Below are 22,578 nucleotides of genomic sequence, written 5' to 3' on the forward strand. Positions count from 1 at the left end.
ATTGTTTACCAGAAATTATTTCTGCCTTACCTTCATGTTACTGACAGCAGCCATTTTGGGCAGTTCTGTTTATCTCTTTGTTATGTGATGAGTATAGCAGCCACTCACACATGATGTCATACTTACTTTGAGATTTGTTTTTGTACTGTTGGTCAGCTGCAATCTGGAGATCACCTTATTAGGTATTACAGGTATCTGTAGTTGCTCAGAAGTCTACCTGTACTTCTGAACTTTAAAAGGGTGAATGATGACAAGCACACAAATGACAATTGTAGGGCATATTCTAAGCAGGCTAAAGATATAAAGCTAATATACATACATACACAGATATATATATATATATATATATATATATATATATATATATAGTATAGATATAGATAGATACACATATAAATATATAGATACATTGATATAGTTATATACAGATACAGACACAGACATACAGATAAAAATAAGAGAGAAAAAGGTTTAGTATAATCCCTTATGTATGATCATGGCCTCCTGCCTCCTTCTGAGCCTTCTCATGCTATTATGTCTCCCCTGTACTAGGAAGCATTGTTCCCATCATTACAATTTTTGAATCGGTACACCACCCACAATGCAACCCATAACCATAACTGTTTCACAACATTGCCTTCTATCCTTAGTTAACCTGTATGATTTTTATTGTTGGCTTCCAATGGGTCCCACCTGCATGGTTCTCACCCACATCTCCAGACAGCATATTTATGTGATCTGTACTTGTAAAACCCAGCCTAGATACTACTTTAGGCTGTTTCAGAAATGTGCTGTCTCCTCATTCCTTCCTGTGCCCACTGCCTTTCACTGTTAGGAATTCTTTAGGATCCCATCTCTGCCTCTCACAATCATGAATACAGAATGTACTTCATTAACAAGGAATGGTAGTGCATAGCATGATGTCCCTTACTTACAGTTCTGGATGTTTAGAGTGACAACTGTAAAGTACTGCTGCAGCACACAGCTAAGATCAGATTTGTTTTTATAGTGACCTTTACAGCTGTCTATCTCTGTGGTGCCCCCTACCTATTTTCAGCATTCATGACAGAGTGCCTTCAGATGACCCGGGGCAACTTGTGTAACTGACTGGAAGGTCTCTGCAGGGCTGCTTTGAGTCTTTCTGAATCTGGTTCTCTATTTTGATTAAAATAAAAATATCGCAGATAGTTCAATTACTTCCTGCTAAGGTAAAAAAAAAACAGAGTTTTCTTATTAGTATAATAACAGAAAAAAATGACTGCTGAAATAAACACAGAAACTATTAGAACAGGAAATACAAAATGTAAGTTAATGTTTCTGATCTGACTATGTATGCAAGGAAACATGATAATCAAGAAAAAGTATTTGCTTCACTTGTTCTATTTTTTTTTATTAAGTGAATGTAATGTTTGGGTCCTGGTTTATTTCATTCTGCAGATATACAGCTGTACGGTACTTAGTGGAGAGACAGTTTGCCAGATTAACTTTTACTGATGCCAGTAGGGTTACAATTTGCCAAAAAATGCAATAATTTATGAATTCAAACCAACTTCTTTAATAAATGTACCAATTGAGGGCTTTTGGGTGTAATTGATTCCAGGGTTGTAGTGCCTTAGAGGAAAGGTATATATAACCAAAGTGGTCAGGTGGAATAAATCTTACAATTATAATGGGTTTTTAAGTTGGGAGACATTGACATACTTAGCTGTTGGCAAAGACTGACTTCACTGTCATATAAATTTGCATTGTAGAAACCAGATGCTTGTGCAAAACAGCCGTGTTTATATTGGATGGCAATTTCAGGTTACCTATGACTGACTGAGAGTGCTATTATTTGATTAATTAATTCCTTGCACATCTTTTTGTCAAAACATCTTCTGAAAATGTAATGGACATGTATGAACAGATATCAGCCAGTCAGACCATAACAAAGAAAAATACTTTTTATTTAAACAAAAGTTAAATGAAACTACTAAACAAGACATAGTAAATCCTTGGCAGCAAGATTACCGTTTAATTTGTGAAAGAAAACTGTTGGCATCACTGCAAAGTTGAGTTAACAAAACACAAAACCAAGCCTTATCAACGATCAGAGTGATATAGAGTTGAGCTTTGCTTAATTTGGTGTGCACTATGGTTACATTGCATGTTTGCAAATGTAGAGACTTGGGATTAAAACTGATCAAACTTTCATTTGTGCACATTATCCCTGAATGAACAACTTAATACCGCTTTCTTTGAAGCTTAACCTTGGATGTTGCAGCTTAGTATTGCAGTAATTATGTGGTAATAAAAAATATGAAGCAGATTCACTTATACTTAGTCATATAGGCATACAGATTTACTTCTGTATTTTTGCAAGAGGCTTTTATGGATAAAAAGAAACAAATGGAGGAATAATAGATAAGTGACAATGTATCAAAATAAGTCAAGATGCAGAGTGACAAATGTAAAGTCAAGAGCTGAAAAATTAACTATGCAGCATAGGATGCAGATTTTATGTTTCACAAAAAATTAATCAAAACATTGCTATCAATAGTAAGGAAATGTATAATGTTTGCAGAGAAGGGTGGACCTCTTTTAAGGAAAGAGTGTGAATGGCAAAGGAGCACATATGGATATTGTAAAAGGGAAAATGTGAAGTGATTAGGTCTTGCTTCACAGAGAATATATTGATTAGGAGGCATGCCTTATCTGAGAAGGTAGTAAACTGTTTATCAATGGCAATATTTAAGTATGTAAAATACAAGGTAAGGGAAGGGTAGATGGGAAGGAAAAGAGTTTTGCTATAGAATGTTTGCTTGGGCAGGAGATAGACGGCAGCTGTATTGGTACTGCATGTACAAGATATTAAGTGCAGAGCCAAAACAACAGGATGAAATAATCAAGTTATTACAGGAAGAAGACCAGTGTAATGAAAACTGTATATGCTTAGAGAGGGGGGTCCCTCAAAAAAGCGAATGAAACAAGCAGAAATTATGTTTAATCATTTTCATTAATTCTATTACTAGAGAAGGATATTATATTATTTATGTTGAAAAAGTATGATACTCTGGAATGCTGACTGTCTTTTGTGAAACTGCAAGTTTTACAAAGTACATAGTACACTGTATGTGTATTAATTATAAATCCAAGTATATCAGGATGTTTTAGAATAATAGCATCAGTTGACTTGAAATGACACCTGCAGAGGAAGAAGCAGAGTTTATCACAAAAGATGCGAGAAAGAGGCGTCAACAATAGCATACAAAAATGCTGTGAACATATAGAACTAAAAAAGGTGGGTATCGTATAGCAATGTAGTGTGTCTGATGAAAACATTATGTTTAATAGATCAGAGGAATGACTGACCAGGAGAAATGAAATATGGTCTAACAAGAGAAGAAATGACATATATGTCCTAACAAATTCTGTTTGCCAGCAGGCCAATAAAATACAGATAATAAGGGAGGTGGGAGTGAGAAAGTAAGGAGAACAAGGAAATTGTATTCAAATAGCTGCAGAAAACATCAACAAGGAAAGAACATTATGGGGGACTTCATACTAGTGTCATATTTCCTTGCTTTTAGTGAGTGGGTGACTGTAATAAAGGATATTTTTTCTGGCATGCACTGAAATTGAGATACTAAAAGATTTTGCAAATCAAGTCAGCTAAACACGAAACGCGAGGATTAGTGGCAGTCTGGTCTGCTCAGAAAAGAATGCATACAGAGAATAAATAATACAACACTATTATATATAGTATTTTCATAGTACAGGGAAAGGAGTACCTCGGAAAAGATGAAGAAAATCATTGCATTGCTTTGCTTCTTATATTTACATGCTCGCTGGAATGTTTTTGTTAAAATATGCAATTCCTGATTGGAGCTCTGTTTTAAAACAGCACAGCAATCTAATACTTTATTATTCAGGGGAAACTGTTCTATTGTCTACTTTATGCATCAGAGAGAAAGAAATTAAGAAAGTCTTCTATTTGCCATCCTGATGCCCAGGTAAGAAATTAGATTATTTCTACAGTTATTTCCAGTAAATTTACACTGCAGTTACAAAACTGGGTGTAAAACAGGCATGTGTGTGTGTGTGTGTGTGTGTGTGTGTGTGTGTGTGTGTGTGTGTGTGTGTGTGTGTGTGTGTGTGTGTGTGTGTGCATGCACCAGTACATCTGTCTGAAGAAAGATAAGATATGGTGAGGGATAAATAATGCTGCTATGGCAGTTTTGAGCTACCCTGAAGAAATAGAGATATGGTCTCTGTCAAGTCAAAATCTTATCCATGAAACTAGTCAGCAGATGACTGAACAATTATTGCACAGTTGGGCAATTTCTCTGGACAGTAGGTAGATGGGTTTTGTATACTACACTAACAGGAAGTGACTTTGTGGGGAAGTAGTCCAATACAGCGTGTCTCAATCAATCATCTTTATTTATTATATATATATATATATATATATATATATATATATATATATATATTTCCTGAATCAAAGTGCAATGTAATGCCACTATTAAAACTAAAATGCAGGAGATAAAACTCAGACAAAACTATAAAATCAGATCCAGCTGTGACATAAAATCACTCAGTTAACATTACTGGGCCTAAAACGCAAGATTTAATATACGTGCTTCCACAGCGGTCTGTTCTGGTTATAAAAGCAATAACTTTTTGGCTCTCCACAATATGAAAGTTAAAAAAAATGAAAAAAAAAGAAGAAACAATAATATTTCATAGCCTCCCTATAGAATTAAATTCTCCTGGGCTACAACAAACATACATGTGTCTTAATATATACAGTCTGTAAGCAGTATATGCAGCTAAGCCTCATTAATTCTACTGGGAAACAAATGAGGCAATAATCCCTTCCCATCCCCCACCACTGAGCACATAACATCAATAGAGTGACACAGATGGGCTGGTAAAACAATGATGCAAAGTCATATGCTGCAATATATATATCCAGTTACTTCAGCACATCAGAATGGTGCAATTAATAAGGTCCATTCTTTTCAATTTTTCACTCCCCACCCTCTACCATCACAGTTTTTTTTTTTATTTTTTGAATTAAAGTAGCACAATGGAGATGCTTGTTGTAGTCTCTCATAACTGGAGCAAGACCTGATAAGCTCCTACGTGCAGACACGTATTAATTTATACTGTTATGTATGCTAGTGCTTTGTGGCCATCTAGGGGTCACTGTTATTAGTACTTCCAGGAAATATATTCAAATGCAGTTTTTATCTGTAAAGGATTTCTAGCGTGTTAGAAGTGTATTAGTTATGCAATGATTCCTTTAACTGTCATTTTTTAATACTGTTATATTCACCTCTGACTTCATAAACAGTCTAAGTCAAGAATTCAAAATCTGGTGCTTGTTTATTCAGTCTTACTCAACAACAGCTATGTTTGTCTGTACCAAAAAACAAATGCAGTTTAAGTAATAATTTGCCATAACCATAGGACAAAAGTCTTTTCTATCACAACAGAATATTCTCATATTTATAATGCTTCTTTTCATTTTCCTCCCAACAAGCCATGATCATCACTTTGTTATTAGGTTAAAGAAGCAAAAACAGCAAAACTTAAATAAAGCTAAACATTTAGAAACATACAGATTAATCATATATTGTAGGTATTCCATCATCAGTAAATAAATCAGGAGTGAGCAGAGGTACTCCTTACTGACATTGGGACTCTCTCTCTCTCTGTATATGTATATATATATATATATATATATATATATATATATATATATATATATATATATATATATATGGCACAGTGCCACAGCTTATAGAATTGTCATCTCACAGTAAGAGGTTCCCCTGTTTGATTCTTGGCTGTTGTGTCTTCTGTGCAGAGATGCATGTCCTCCCTGTGTTTGTGTGGGTTTTCTGTGGGTGCTCTGGTTTCCTCCCACATTCTAAAGACATGCAATAGGTGGAATGGACACTCTAAACTGGCCATAAGTGGGAGTGTGCATGTGATTGTGGTGTGGAGGAACGACCATGGCAAGGTTGGCCACCTGGTGGTGTAAATCTTGGCTCCAGATAATTGTCACTGATGAAGTGACAACCTGACCCCGTGTGAAAAAATGGGGAAAAGGGGTTATGGGTAGATATATACATATATATACATATATATATATATATATATATATATATATATACATATATATATATATATATATATATATACAGTGTATATGGCCTGATATACTGGCCTCAAACATATGCCCTATGCAGCCCGACTGAAGAAACTTCAGGTGTACTCGGTTGCATACCGCTTACTCAGAGGTGATCTCTGCCTGTCATACAAGGCCATGTCCAACCCAGAAATGATGGACATACTCCACACAAAAAAAAAAAAAAAATCCACAAGAGTCACACGCTGTAGGGATCTAAACCTCACCACAACGATAAATAGGGAGTGCTGGAGGGATAGATTCCTGTCCCAGAGACTCCCCCATGCTTTGGAACAGGATTCCAATCTACATTAGGCAGAGCCCCTCACTAACCCTCTTCACCTTGACGAGTGGATGGGAAACAGAAAATTTTCCCCGGGGATCACTTCAGTGGCTCTGCTGGACAGAGGCACAGGGAACTAATGGCTCTGCTGGACCGAGGCACAGGGAACTTCATCTAAGGGGGCGGTGAAAGCCAACACATTCTGACTAGGCTTATAGATGCCCTCAGGCAGATAGCCTAGTACTTACTATGAACTGGGTAACTACAGCAGAACTAGTAAATGAGACTGCTAGAAAGGTGCTTGGTGTGACATCTGGACAGAGGAAGGAGGACAAGGAGACCTGGTGGTGGAATGAGGAAGTACAGGAGAGTATACAGAGGAAGAGGCTGGTGAAGAAGAAGTGGGATTGTCAAAGAGATGAAGAAAGTAGACATGAGTATAAGGAGATGAGGCGCATGGCAAAGAGAGAGGTGGCAAAAGCTAAGGATAAGGCATATGGAGAGTTGTATGAGAGATTGGACACTAAAGAGGGAGAAAAGGACCTGTACTGATTGGCTAGACAGAGGGACAGAGCTGGGAAAGATGTGCAGCAAGTAAGGGTGATAAAGGATAGTGAGGGAAAGGTGCTCACAAGAGAGGAGAGTGTGTTGAGTAGATGGAAAGAGTATTTTGAGAGGCTGATGAATGAAGAGAATGAGGGAGAGAGAAGGTTGGATGATGTGGGGATAGTGAATCAGGAAGTGAAACAGATTAGCAAGGAGGAAGTAAGGACAGCTATGAAGAGGATGAAGAATGGAAAGGCTGTTGGCCCAGATGACATACCAATGGAAGCATGAAGGTGCTTAGAAAAAATGGCAGTGGAATTTTTAACTAGATTGTTTAATGAAATTTTGGAAAGTCAGAGGATGCCTGAGGAGTGGAGAAAAAGTGTTTTGGTACCTATCCTTAAGAATAAGGGTGATGTGCAGAGCTGCAGTAACTACAGGGGGATAAAACTGATCAGTCACAGCTTGAAGTTATGGGAAAGAGTAGTAGAAGCTAGGTTAAGAAGGGAGGTGATGATTAGTGATCAGCAGTATGGTTTCATGCCAGGAAAGAGCACTACAGATGCAATGTTTGCTCTGACAGTGTTATTGGAGAAATACAGAGAAGGTCAGAAGGAGTTGCATTGTGTTTTTGTAGACTTGGAGAAAGCATATGACAGGGTGCCTAGAGAAGAGTTGTGGTATTGTATGAGGAAGTCGGGAGTGGCAGAGAAGTATGTAAGAGTGGTACAGGATATGTACGAGGGTAGTGTGACAGTGGTGAGGACTGCAGTGGGAGTGACAGATCCGTTTAAGGTGGAGGTGGGATTACATCAAGGATCAGCTCTGAGTCTTTTCTTATTTGCAGTGGTGATGGACAGGTTGACAGATGAGATTAGACAGGAGGCCCCGTGGACTATAATGTTTGCAGATGACATTGTGATCTGTAGTGAGAGTAGGAATCAGGTTGAGGAGACTCTGGAGAGGTGGAGATATGCTCTAGGGAGCAGAGGAATGAAGGTCAGCAGGGCTAAGACAGAATATATGTGTGTGAATGAGAGGGAGGATATAGGAATGATGAGGATGCAAGGAGTAGAGGTGGCGAAGGTGGATGAGTTTAAATACTTGGGGTCAACAGTTCAGAGTAAAGGTGAGTGTGGAAGAGAGGTGAAGAAGAGAGTACAGGCAGGATGGAGTGGGTGGAGAAGAGTGTCAGGAGTGATTTGTGACAGATGAGTACCTGTAAGAGTGAAAGGGAAGGTCTACAAGAGGGTAGTGAGACCAGCTATGTTATATGGGTTGGAGACAGTGGCATTGACAAAAAGGCAGGAGTCAGAGCTGGATGTGGCAGAGTTAAAGATGTTAAGATTTGCACTCAGTGTGACTAGGATGGATAGGATTAGGAATCAGTATATTAAAGGGTCAGCTTATGTTGGACAGTTTGGAGACAAAGCAAGAGAGACAAGATTGCATTGGTTTGGACATGTGCTGAGGAGGGATGATGGGTATATTGGGAAAAAGATGCTAAGGATGGAGCTGCCAGGTAAGAGGAAAAGAGGAAGGCCTAAGATAAGGTTTATGGAAGTGGTGAGAGAGGACATGCAGGTGGTTGGTGTGACAGAGCAAGATGCAGAGGATAGGAAGAAATGGAAAGAGATGATCCGCTGTGGCGACCCCTAAAGGGAAAAGCCAAAAGATGATGATGATGATGATGATATATATATATATATATATATATATATGTGTGTGTGTGTGTGTGTGTGTGTGTGTGTGTGTGTGTGTGTGTGTGTGTGTGTGTGTGTGTGTGTGTGTGTGTGTGTGTGTGTGTGTATAAATGTAAAATATAGATAGATCTGAGTGTGTGTAAAAAGAAATATATAGTATGTGTGTATAGATATAGATATATATATATATATATATATATATATATATATATATATATATATATATATATAAAATGAATATAGCTAATCTTTCGGCAAGTTTCAGTTGCAGAAAAAATGACAACAAAATTAATCATAAAATTGCTTACATTTGAGTTTTCTACAGTAGTGGTAGGTTGGCTAACCATCCTATTGTAAAAAAGCATTATACGTTCATAGGTTCATAGGTAAGTACTAGGCTAGCTGCTCTTTTGGGACATTTTAATCCTCAAAATAACCTGTCCCATTTGGTTATAGGTTGGCCTTACCCATGTATTGGATAAAGCACTTAGGATCTGGATCTGTCCAGTAGTAGTAATAGTACAAGGGGAATTTCTGGAGTAAATTTCCTGTTTCCTATCCATAGATCTAAGTTGCATTTGAAAATGGACAGGGATGAACTTTGTTGTATGTCTGTTCCCCAGCAGCAATATTCTCTGTGGAATATTGCTGACCCTCCAAACCAATCTGTTGATGTTGCAGAAGAGGTTTAGATCCCTAGACTGAGTATTTCTGATACCATTTGACTTGCTGATATGCAGTAAATCTATCATTAATTATGTTTACTGACAAATAATGCTTTGTTATGAGTATTATAAACAAAGAGTGACAATACTTCTTTTCATTCTGTCTTACCCTGGCAAACAGCACTGGCGACATCTAGCAGAAGATCTTTGTCTTGAAAGATGTGATGCTGATGATTATAAGAGATTTATATCTTGAAGGGCAATGACAATACTTATCATTGTGAATAGAAGTAACACTTTATACAGAAAGATGTCCTTTTTTCCATTTTAACTATGAATCGAGTGGCTAGAATATTGTCCGAGGGGGCCAAGCCTGCTATGCAGCACATTTACCTCCATTTACCCCCCCCCATGCACCCATGCATACTTCTTTTTCAATTGGTCTAAAAGGAGTCAATCTTTAGGCTTAACAGTTAAGTTACATGTGATATTGTTATCTGATGTATCCATCTTGAACAAAATCTGCAGACTATCTCTTCTAATCAAACCAGCATGTGATTTACTAATTGTTGACTTACCTGGATGGCATTTCAGACCATCGTCCATGCACAGAACCGTCCAAAATTTCACAAACAATTTAGAAGGGAGAGTGATGTCTTTTAACCTGAGAAACGCTATCAACACAATCTCACAATAGAGCTGTAGAGGTGAAAGTGTAAACTAAAACTCTTTCAAGATTTCAGCTGAAAACCTGTATCAAAAAACATATGTCCTCAGAAACAATACAAAGTCCTTTACAGTGAAAATATACAGGCACCAGAAACTAGAAAAGAGCTGTGCATCAGAACATTATAGACTTCTGAGCAGAAAATCTTCCTGAGAAAGTTGTGCAAATATGTTCTGACGTGGGAATCAGTGTGACTTGTATCATAACCTTTAGACCATGTAGTCAAACAAGACTTCAGATTTGAAGACACATTTCCTACCACAACTGTTAATAACATATCATTTAGCACTGGACACTGAAACAAATTAGTAGAGGAAATTATATAGGTGACGTCATGAAATAACAAAACAAATGACAAAAAAAGTTAGTTCTAAACATTAGTACAGGAGCAGCGGCATGTACAAAAATGAATTGAGAATGAAAGCTCAAAGGGGCAAACTAGATGGGCCATAAATCCTAATCTGCCATTGTCTATGCCCTTCTGCACAACATGTGAAGTAAAATAATCATGAATCTGTTTTTCTCATTAAAAGGAGTTACATTTCTCTGGCATGCATTTCTCTATATAAATTATTATCCTTTTTCTTTCTCAAATGATTTTACTACAGGGATGAAGGAAGCATAAATATCCTTGTGAATATTAACTTCAGATGTTATGACTCCTTCTACAGTGTACAGACTGAAACAAACCAATACCAAGACCACATTTGTTTATACTCTGGAATCTGCAAGTACATTCCAAAGAAGAATGCCTATCATATGCAAATGTGAAGATTTTAGTAATTCTGAATTTTATTTTGTACACCATACAGACCAGTTTTGGCACAGGGAAATAATTGTAAGAGCAATATTTTTACTCTAGCCTAAGGTCCACAAAAATAAATTCCTTTCACTCATTAACTTATGCCAAATCTTGCTTTTGTTCAAATACAAATATGATGCAGTATTAATAGGATATTGTACACTTTACAGCACATGGTGAAAACTGCTTATAGAATAGATTCTTATTTTGAAGTACACATATACACATACAACCACACACGCACACACACACACACACACACACACACACACACACACACACACACACACACACACACACACACACACACACACACAACACAACATATGCTGTTGATGAGACTTTCCAGACTCTACATAAAATCCATCAACATTTATAAACACTGATTCCAATTGCAACTCATGTGGTGTTAGTCACCTATTATCTAATCTGTTCTATTTTTCTATTAACTCTGACTTATTATTTCAGACCAATCATAAGAAATAAAGGACAGTAAGAAAAAATTACCCATAAGTTATAATTATATGTTTAATATTATGCATAACATTACACATAACCTTGTGCAACTTTTCTGTTCTTGTAAATATATACCTTTTAAACTATGTGATTTATAAACTGCAACTGCATGACTGGCGTGGGTCATGGCTGAAAAGGATCTGTCTGTTCACCAGTTCCACACCAGTTAAAAAAGTAAATAAATAAATGCTACCGACTAGATAATTTGTCTTGCTGTTTCACAAACTGTTCTGCTGTCATTGCTACAAAAGTCAGGGAGGTAATTATTTTGGTAATTTCCTGTGTACAAACTGATCCTAAACATAACTGAAATGTTGATTATCTACTGCCTACTTTCACTGAAAACAAAGACAGCATTCACCTTTTACTGTTAGTTACAGCAAAATACTTGTATATAGTAGATATTTTCCTCAGAATCAGGTATAACTAGGGTTGCAAAATTATGAGAAAGAGGTTCAAACATAGTATTGATAAGTGTAACATTATTTTCACAAATAACATTTATACACGGTTACATAATCCTTGCATTTTTGTTAGCTCCTTCTATAAGGATAATTCATAGTGGGACATGTCTTAAACTGTGCATAGACTGAAGACCCCTGGTAAAGCTTAATGATACACTGTAAAAACTACATTTTAAGAAAATGCACAGGAACTGTGTGCTCCAGATGTAATGGCTGCATTGATGTCTGATCTATTTCTGCCACTTAAAGAATGAAAAAAAAGACAGAAAAGCAACAATTGTCTTCTTACCTCTTGAGTTTACTATTAATGATATCACAGAAGTCCATGGAATTCAGTACACAGTATCTACAGGGTTGTGGTAGTTGATCTCTACTGAACATGAAACATAGTTATTTTTAAAACTTACCTGGGATACAAGCTAAGGGTTATTTGTCCAAGTAGGTAAGTCAAATAGCTTTTCTCACAGTTAGGTCACATACATCCAGGTATGTATGATAAACCATGCTGTTGTTGTGGTTAGTGCACACCTGATAGTCTTGCTTACTAGCCAGTGAGTTAAGGAGAAAGGCTGTGCCACGTTCAAAAGGAATTTCCATAGTCACATTAAACTACACAGTCAGGAACAGAACAGAAGAAATCTAATGAGGCAAAACCACTTTGAGATGATGGCAGCAGCTTGACGCATTTGAGTGTGAATTACTGTGACCCTGTTGCTCTAAACCTCACACCAGTTATTGACTAGCTACTACAGGAATCAGCATCTTACTGCCTCTTTCACACATGATCTTTCAACTATAGCAAGTTCTAGCACAGGTGCAACCTAATGGGCATGTTTAGCAGTGACACAACAGATTATAAAATGTGCTTCAGCACAGAAGAAAGCATGATTCATGTCACTTTCTGTGCTTTACTGGGAATGCAAATGCCGTGTCAAGTATCAATAAAAGAAACAGTACTAATGTTGTTGCTTTCATTGTGCCCAACTCATGAATGGGTTCTAGTCCCTCCGTCCATGACATTAAAAATCTCTAAACACCTGCAGAAATTAGGAAATGTACATATCGAGGGCAAAGTAGATAATTTCTGACAGTGGATTAGTTAATTATACATGGTTGGAAGTAATGACCAATATACCAGAGAAACTGCAAATATTTCCAAGTTGAATGGAACAACATTTTTAGATTATACCTTCCAAATGGCAGTCCATAATATAGCTTACAAATGAGACATTACAAAATATCTTTTTTCTTTGTTTAAGCACAACTGCAAATCACCTACTTCACCCTTCTATTCTCTTCAACTGTGGCCTTACCTTGACCTGATCTGTACAATCATGTTAGAATGTATAACTAAAGAAGCATCCTCCTTTTCCCCCTTTTCTCTCCTTCTAGCAAATTCTTTTCAAAATACGTTTCTTATCTCTTCAGATGACATTGCTATTAATTAATGATTTGTGGATTACTAACATGCCTCTGTTTAATGTGTTCTTTATGTAATTATGTTTTTATCAGAGCTTTTCTCCATGGAAAAACTTTGCTTCGTTGTGCCCAGCTCATGAATGGGTTCTAGCCCCTCCTTCCATGATATTAAAACCATAATGATGCTGCTATTAATAAATAATACTGTTTAAATTGTGTATATTTGCTGATTACTTGTATAGTTCTGTTTACTGTTTTCTTTATGTAATGCTGGAATTTTTCTGCAGCTTTTCGCCTTTGGTCTCCTCTGTAAAGGGGTAGTTTTCTGCCCAGTCGGTCTATCCCGATAAACAAATGTAATAAAAAAAAATAAAATAAATAAGTAAATGCATAAATAACAGATGGAACTTGCCTAAGATACTGATCCAGCACCATAGTTCAGTATTATTCCCTGTATGATACTGGAAACCTGCAGTCCATATGTTCATTTGTTAAGCTTATATATAATGGTGTTCAACAAGAAGCTTACTACCATAACCTCATATCTGTCTGTCTGTCTACCTCATATCTATGTATCTATCTGTCTATGTATCTATCTATATAGCTGTATATTTTTTGCATATATTTTGCATTTTTAATAAATGCAAAAGACTTGACTATGGGATATCATCTTCTTATTGGCCTTATTTATGTCTCAAGTTTTCTAAGACTTTGTCCACTAAGTCAGCTTGAAGAGTCATACTTATTTAAGCAGCCTAGGAGAATGCAGTGTGTTTTTACAGCAGTTCTCAGAAATGGAGGCATTTACTCTACTAAGAATCATAATATAAATGCTCGGAAGTAGAATGTGGAGCTTCATTTCACAAAGCACTGGCTATGTTCCCTTAAATGTCTCTTTAAGAATGAGCTAATATCATTAAACCTGCTTCAACCCATGATGATATTACAACCTATACATAAAAACCCCAACTTTTAAATAAATAATCAGATGATAGACTTAAAACGCTTCCCCTATATAATAAACATAACTGTACAAGATATATACCCATACTTAAATGATTCTATTCAAGAAATAAGAAGTCAAATGAACCTTCCTAAATCATATTTGCTGATCCTGTGACAGATTAAAGAAATGTGTATGAGTTATCTTCATGATATCACCATTAATAAAGAAGAAATAATGAAATGTAAATTACTATGGAAAACTCTTTTACTAAACAAGAAATATACAGCATGCTCATACAAAATGATAAAGGATATGAAATTTCAAGATCATATACTCATATCGGATTATTGGAAGAAAAAACTCCCATCTATCGAGAATCACAAATTAACCCAAGCAATCAACCTAACAGTAAAATCCATATCACTTCAAAAGTTAGCCTTCACTCCACTCATGATATATAACAATGCATATTACACGCACCTTAGCTTGCATAAATTTAACTCTAAAAATTCCCCAACTTGCCCACACTGTAAAGATAAAATTGCTGACGTTTTCCACATGTTCTGAAGCTGTAAATGTGCATTTAAACTTTGGAACTCCCTGAAATTGCAATTACAAAAGATGGGCTATCAATCATCAACGCTCACCTGGGAATTTATGATATTACATATTCCCGCAAATAATTTATCTAAAAACCAAATAACCATTCTTATTAATATCTTTCTATTAATGAAACTCTACATAGCCAGCAACTGGCTTAACCCGTACAAGAACTTTGGCGATTAAACATATACTAGCCCATAAATACATAATAAACAAACAAACCAAAAATCCCAATCACTTTAAACTATGAGTTAACAGATTTTTAACATTATACTTACATAAACCACTAATCAAAGATACAATAATACAACATGCACAAGAATCCCAGCAACAGCATGTAGTCATAAACCTAGATATTGTTACTAACCCTGGAGATTGCATTCAGAGGAAGTATATGAAGTTAACCAGCTTTATAAATATGAAACTATGAAAGCATCTATGTACATAGTGTAAATATGTTTAATTGTATTGTCTTAGTTATGATTTAGTATAACCTGAATGCAGAAAATATATACAACACACATCTGTATATGCTAACTTGCATACTGTTGAAAAATAAATATTATTGAAAAAAAAAAAGAATGAGCTAATGATGGTTGAATATGTATACTGACTGCATGTTTTTGTTTTTGTATACTGGCTACTCTGACGACAAAATTGTTTTGTTTCATATGGAAATAGTATCAGTGATAATACAAATGATGCCTTTGTTTAATTAAGGAATCATGAAAAAAAAACAACTAAACTACTCTGTAAGATGTAGACAACTTATATGAAATGGCTGCCCTCTTTTTACTCTTTTTGTGGTTTTCCACATGATTTTACATAACTACCATATTAACATTTGATCTTCCTTTTTTGTTTCCATTAGTGAGCATGTGGTTATTTCTTGTAAATGTTAAGTCCTGTCTTTTACAGATCACATAAAACATATGGGATAATGAATAGACCACTGTTGTTAACAGTGTGGTTATTCTTCAAGCAGCTGCTGAAAGGCTTGATTTTGACACTGAAGCTTCAGAGGTCACGTACATCATACATCAGTTTCAGGATAAGCAATTAGCAGCAGCATTCTCCTCATTTTTGTAGTATATGACAGTGATTCCTTTTATATAACAGGGACATATAGAGCAAACTGAAGTTATATCAGCAAGGCATATGTTAGTAAAGAAATGAGTAAGTGCACTAATTATATTCATAGTGTTTTTATTTATTTATTTGCTTGGTTGGTTGGTTGTTACTGGAGAATTAAGTAACCCCAAGGGACCCATTTTAGTTACAGCCTAGGTAAAATGTACAGATAATATATAAACATTGTGAAAAATTTTACAGATGATGTTGAGACTGACACATTTCATGGACTTTATAAAAAAGTACTGAATATAGTGATATCAAAAGCAAGCAATGAATTGCAAGCTGAAATGGATGCTATACCATGCATTAATAAGTGTGTATATATAATTATAGACGTCCTGTACAGTACTTTACATCATTCTGAAATGCACTAAATGAATTACATTTTATATGTATTAAGTGAGTTCTTAATGTTACTGTTTGCAGTTGTATTACTGACTACTTATTTATTCCTTACAAACTAGTAATGTATGTGAAATACACTATAAATACTAGAAATGTATGTGAAACTGCTTTCTGTGCTCATTGAAACATTTTGTCAAATTATACTGATTTGCTTTTATCACTGAAGTGATACAAAAAGGCTAGTATCGACAGCAAATCAGTATCATTTTATTCCACTGATTGTTCACATATTTGGTTACAGAAAACAACCTATATAATAATCTTTTGTCAGTATCAGTTTTACAAACTTATGCACGCATCATTTCTAGCTGAATGCACTCACTGTATTTGGTACCCATTCCTAGGCATATGGACATCAGGCTTTTTATATGTTGAGTGCATGCTTAGGTTTTTCATTTTTCCTGTACTGATAAACCCAAAGAAAAAGAAAATATGTCTATAGTAAATGGAACCTGGCTTATTACTATAAGTGCATTATTAAATACATGAATATAATTGCTCATTTGTGCACTATTATTCTAAAGCACTTTCATTATTTTCCTTGGTAAATTGTAATTTCTCCCATGATGTCTTAATAAAGGGAAGTTTGTAAATATTTTTGTAAAGACATTTCTCAGCTTTGCTACGGTATTTCTGCTCAAGTCCTATATGCATCTATTATACAACATTTTTGCTCTTTCATTTCCGACTGTGAACTCTCTAACTTTCATCCGAGTCATTCTCTGCATCCAGTAAAGATCAAGCCATTCAGTGTAAGGTAGGATCAGACTGATGGGATCAAAATATTGAATCTTGTGGTGGTGCTGCGGTAGCATTGTCGCCTCACAGTAAGATGTCCTGTTCGATTCTCAGCTCGTTAAAGGTTGTGAGTCAGGGCTGGCAACTTGGCACGTAAAAATCTACTGCCAATCATTAGCGGACTGGAGTTCCGCTGTGGCGACCCCTAACTGGGAAAAGCCGAAAGACAACAACAACTCCATCCAGCATCCATCCATAATTCCCTTTTAACTAACTCTTGATAACTGGTATGATAAAAAAATATCACACCAAGTTCTTTAAATGTTTATACTGTAGATATGTATTATAATGCTGTATCTTTAAGAAGCATAGCATTTAGAGTCTGGTTTGCCAATTGTTCTAGAAGTTTTGATAAGAGATGAAGCTGTCAATGACCTTTCAGCTATGCTGCCATTTTGTGTGCTTTTAAAATTGATGTTTTAATTATTACGTTGATTATGCTGACAATCTTTACAAAGCCAAACAAGATGACTGTGTATCTTTGGGTGTGCATTATGACACTTGGTGTGTACACGTATGAGAGTGTGTATGTGTGCATGTATGTGTGCGTGTATGTGCACACAAACTCACAGATGCAATTGTATTTTGCAGGGTGACAAGTCCCATGAACCTTCTGTGGAGGGGCGGCATGATCAGCACATCCCCCCCAAACCTACATTCATACAATCATGAAGAAAAAATAAATCACTGCTAACACATCACAGAAACTTCACTATTAATGTTTTCTATTGTATTCTGTGTTTTTTTTCCCTGGATTCTTGTGACTGGGGCACTTGACACCTGGGGTATGTGAACTCAGTGAAGAGAAGAGAAACATAAATTTCTCTCTGCTGTATACCATATATACTTTTATCACATCCTTTTTGGGGTCAGCCATTAGGATAGACATGCATAGACATATATTGCTTACATTTTCTATTGAATGGGGCTTTAAGTAGTTTGCATAGGATTTTGTGAATCTATTACATCATGGATGTTTTTCTGCTGTAATTCTGAGATACTTTATAATGTTTTTTGTAATGTCATTTGATTTTTTGATATTTGTCTTTCTAAAGTAGTGAGGATTTGTTAGCTGCATATGGGTATGTATGCCACATAAATGAAAATATATGCCATTAAAGCTAAAACTATTGAACACAAGCAATTGAATGGTCATCATATTGATAAACAACCCAAAATAACCACAATAAGAGCTTTTTCAGATGGGGTAAGCCCTTTGCACCCCCACATCCCTTGCAACTTAATATATATTAACTCTGAGACCACACAGCACTGAGAAAAAGGAGAACCTTCCTTAACCCTACTTTCCACCAATCACACACACACACACACACACACACACACACACACACACACACACACACACACACACACACACACACACACACACACACAAAACCACATATACACATATGTTTATAGGTTCATAATAGGTTCATAGGTGTGTACTAGGCTAAAGCTCACTGGGACCTTTTTATAACTAGCCATGCATCTCAAACCACTGAGAAATTCTGATACCCTTGGTAGTATAAGCAAGGGCTTGGGAGATGAAATATTGACAAGTGAGGGCTGGGAAATGAACCATTTACAGGTTGCCTGAATCCATTAGAGACACAGGTGCCAAACCAGGGGTAAATTTCTGGTTCCCCATCCCATTGTCCAAGTCACGATTGAACTGGGTTAAGGAGGAACTCTGCTTCACAAGGATTGAAAATCTGTTGCAGAGATGAGGTAGTCTGTGAGATACACTCTCCCACAGGTCCTGTTTATATTAAACTTAATGTTTAAGTCTTTAGAATGGGTGTCTATTTTGCAGATATGCAGGAGGTCCATCAGAGCGGGGTCCAATGATACCTTGTATGTCAGACATAGATCTTCTCTGCCTATAGGAGGCAGAATACAGAGATAGGGCTTTGAGGTGGTCTGTGTAGGATATGTTATTTACCTTCTGTATTGTTTTAGTGAGGAAACTCTGTGGACATTCCAGGTGTTGGATGTGGTACATACACCAAAGGGGGCACTGTACTCAGTGATAGGTCTGATGAGTGCTGAATACAGTGGGACAATGAACTCCTGGGACCTAGATACCAAACCTTTGTTTATAAGTTGTGCAGCATCAGATGATTTCCTTAGTTCATTGACATACTATAATAAAAGGCTAGATTACTAACTATGTGTGTCACCACATTCCTAACCACTGGGACGACTCTCACTAGTGTGTTGTCAATACAGTAGTTACCAGGGGTGGCCAACTTTGCAAAGGATAGTATTATGCATTTCTTTTAGTCCATGGCTCTGACCCCAGTTATTTGTCTATATCAGGCCTTCTTGGAGAGCATTAGTATTGATGGGGGATCCTCTGACTGCTCCTAATTTGCAATTGTCTGCATGTGTGTGCACACATGAACATACACACACACACACACACACACACACACACACACACACACACACACACACACACACACACACACACACACTTCCAACAAACATCCACATTATAAAAAATATGTCAGCTGTCAGTACATCAGCATAGCCTTTACACAGCATATACCTAACACTATCAAATACTTCTAACAAAAGAGAAATCAGTGTAAAAATATGACAATATTCATTTTGGCAAAAGTATACATTTAAAAATGCAAGTTACACATGGAGTCACACTCACATATACACAGACACACACAAACACACACTCACACACACAGATATATGTATGTGTATATATATATATATATATATATATATATATATATATATCTGAGAGAGACAGCGTTTTGTTTGTGTGCTGCTCTCTGCAAGCAAGCTAAGAGAATGTTTAAAAGCAGAATAAATGCCTATTTTAGCAATGTTAGATTAAAAAAGTGCATTATACAAATATACTTTTAAACATTCTTTGATACTCTGTTTTCATGGGAACAGATCGTATTATTTCTAATAATGTATATGCTGATCATATTTCCATGTTAAATGAGAAAGAAAGATGTTGGATAATTACAACTGGGATGCCTTTTCATCCAGGATGGAATATGGAATGTATATGTACTGTTCCACATTAATGTTATTTGTAGTTTAAATGGTATGACCATTTTATGTTATTTACTTATTTCACATTATTTATGCATTTTGCTATTGAGGTGGTGGAGTGGTTTTGTGCAGATACACGTTCTATTTATATGTATTTGGATATGGTGTATGTGGCACTTTAAACAATCAATCAGGTGAGTTAACTGGTGGTTATTTAAATGTGAACAGATGTTTGAATGTTAGATACTGAGGAAGTGTAAGCGAAACCAAATTATCTGAGTCATCTGTGCAAGAATATTTAACTTCTAGTTACATCCGAGTGCTGTTTTTTTTGTTTTCTGAGAAACACACACACACACACACACACACACACACACACACACACACACACACACACACACACACACACACACACGCACATACGCACACACACGCACACACACGCACACACACACACACACACACACACACACATGCACTCACACAGTGTTCTGGAGATAGAACCCATGAAAAGCCTTCTGTATGCCTGAAATATTATCCTTGAACATTAAATTTACAGTATCTCTGCTTCACTCCTACTCTGCCTGGTTACTAGCAAAACTGATATTGCTTGCAAAAACATGAACATTTGATTTCAGGAGATAAAGACCATCAGTTTTACAAATTTTATGTATACTTGACTACTCAGATTATTGAATAAGAACAAATATCCTAATGATAAAAAAACACTACTTCAAAGGAATGTGGCCAAGAGCAACGTTTGTGTTTATAGAACCTAGAAAGCCTTAGAAAATATCAAAATACCTAGAACTAGGAAATATCAATTACTGGTGCTGTCTAAAAATCTAAGTAAGCAGAGAAAGACAGAGAAAAAGAGAGCTCTGTTGGATCGCTTGCACATCTGCAAAATAAACAGTGTCAGAAACATTAGATCCAAGGACTGAACTTTGCATGGAACATAAATGGAATGCGCTGGAGTGATCAATATGTGTCTCAAAGGTTCCCCGCACTACGGAATAAGCTCCCATCTATGTAAAGCAGAGCTCATCCCTGACTCTATTCAAGTGAAGCCTTAATTACTGAATGGGAATTTGCAAATTCAGCCTGAGTCTGGCACCCATGTCTCTAATAGACAAAGGACAACAGTCAGTAAATTAACCTCAAACTAACATACCCCACACTCACACATAACCCTAATCTACCTCCTCACTAGCCAGCCCCACCATATAGGCAGCCAAGAAACTTGGGAACAAAACTGTGTTGGCTCGAATAGCTTGGCATGTAAAGGCACTGGTGGTTATTAGCCTGGTATATATCTATTAATCTATGAGAGAGAGTGAGGAAAGTGTACAACATCAACAGGTGACAGCTAAGGCTGAAACTGAATACCATTCCACCTGCCATGTGTACTTGAAACTAAAAGCCCAGCACTTAAGATGTGCATGCTTTAAGTATAATGTAAAACTAGGATGTCCAAATCACTGTTCTTACTGCTGCACCCTAAAACTACTGAAGCAGCTGAAATATGGATGAGGTACCATAATATCTTGTCCCCATTGTGCATTTGTGATTCACAGATAGAGAAAAATGAGAAATAGGTAATTGGCTCAGAATTCTTCCCAGCCAAGTGTTGGCCACAATTTGTATGACAGGACATGCTGAATCTCTTATTAATTTCAAATTTCCCTGGCTATCTGAAAAAAGACTAGCAAGTGGTGATTCTAAAATTATTGCTCCCACCATAGCTTAAAATGCATGGTGATGGCAGCCATTGCAAAGCATAGATGCTGTCACAGCACTGAACATTCTAGAAGATCATGAGGGCTAACATGCATTACTCAGCATGTGAAGATATACAACAGCATATCTGTTATCACTGCACAACTACTTCCTTTAGTAATTATTGGACTGAAATCATAAGAAAAGGCCTCAAAACAAGATTCTGACCAAAATATGAACTCACGGTTAGTCCAACTGTCCTGAAGACAGGAGTATTGAATAGGTCAGAAGCCCTTTAAAAAATAGAAGAGTGAACAATCTAGAATAATTCTGGAGTGGGTAAATACAAAGCCTGGAAATAAATATGAGCAGCCCTCACTATGCTTACGATAAGAGAATATAAGCTCCAAGAACCAATGCACTTGAGGGAGAGGGAAAATAAAATACATTCATCAGCATTGCCAGGGTGGATATACTAATAACCTGGATTTTTCTAACAGCTGTAAGTCACAGGTAGCATTAAGGCAGTAATAAATGAAAAAGTTATTCCCATTCACAGGAACACCTTTGTGGCCAGTACATTATAACTAATTAGCCAGTCGCTTTTTAGCATGATGCCTGCAAGTACTTCCATAGCAGAACA

General features: G+C 36.4%; 1 long non-coding RNA gene across 1 annotated transcript in view; it reads left to right on the plus strand.

Annotated features, from left to right (window-relative positions):
* The first annotated feature begins 3,492 nt into the window (after window positions 1–3,492).
* LOC122814844 overlaps window positions 3,493–22,578 on the plus strand; it is a 209,918-nt gene continuing 190,832 nt past the window's right edge. Inside the window, exon 1 of the long non-coding RNA XR_006366910.1 lies at window positions 3,493–3,992. This is a non-coding gene — a long non-coding RNA (uncharacterized LOC122814844). The remainder of the gene's footprint in view (window positions 3,993–22,578) is intronic.

Source organism: Protopterus annectens, chromosome 11.part0, assembly GCF_019279795.1.
Source record: "Protopterus annectens isolate FY-2018-M chromosome 11.part0, PAN1.0, whole genome shotgun sequence".
Taxonomy (NCBI): domain Eukaryota; kingdom Metazoa; phylum Chordata; order Ceratodontiformes; family Protopteridae; genus Protopterus; species Protopterus annectens.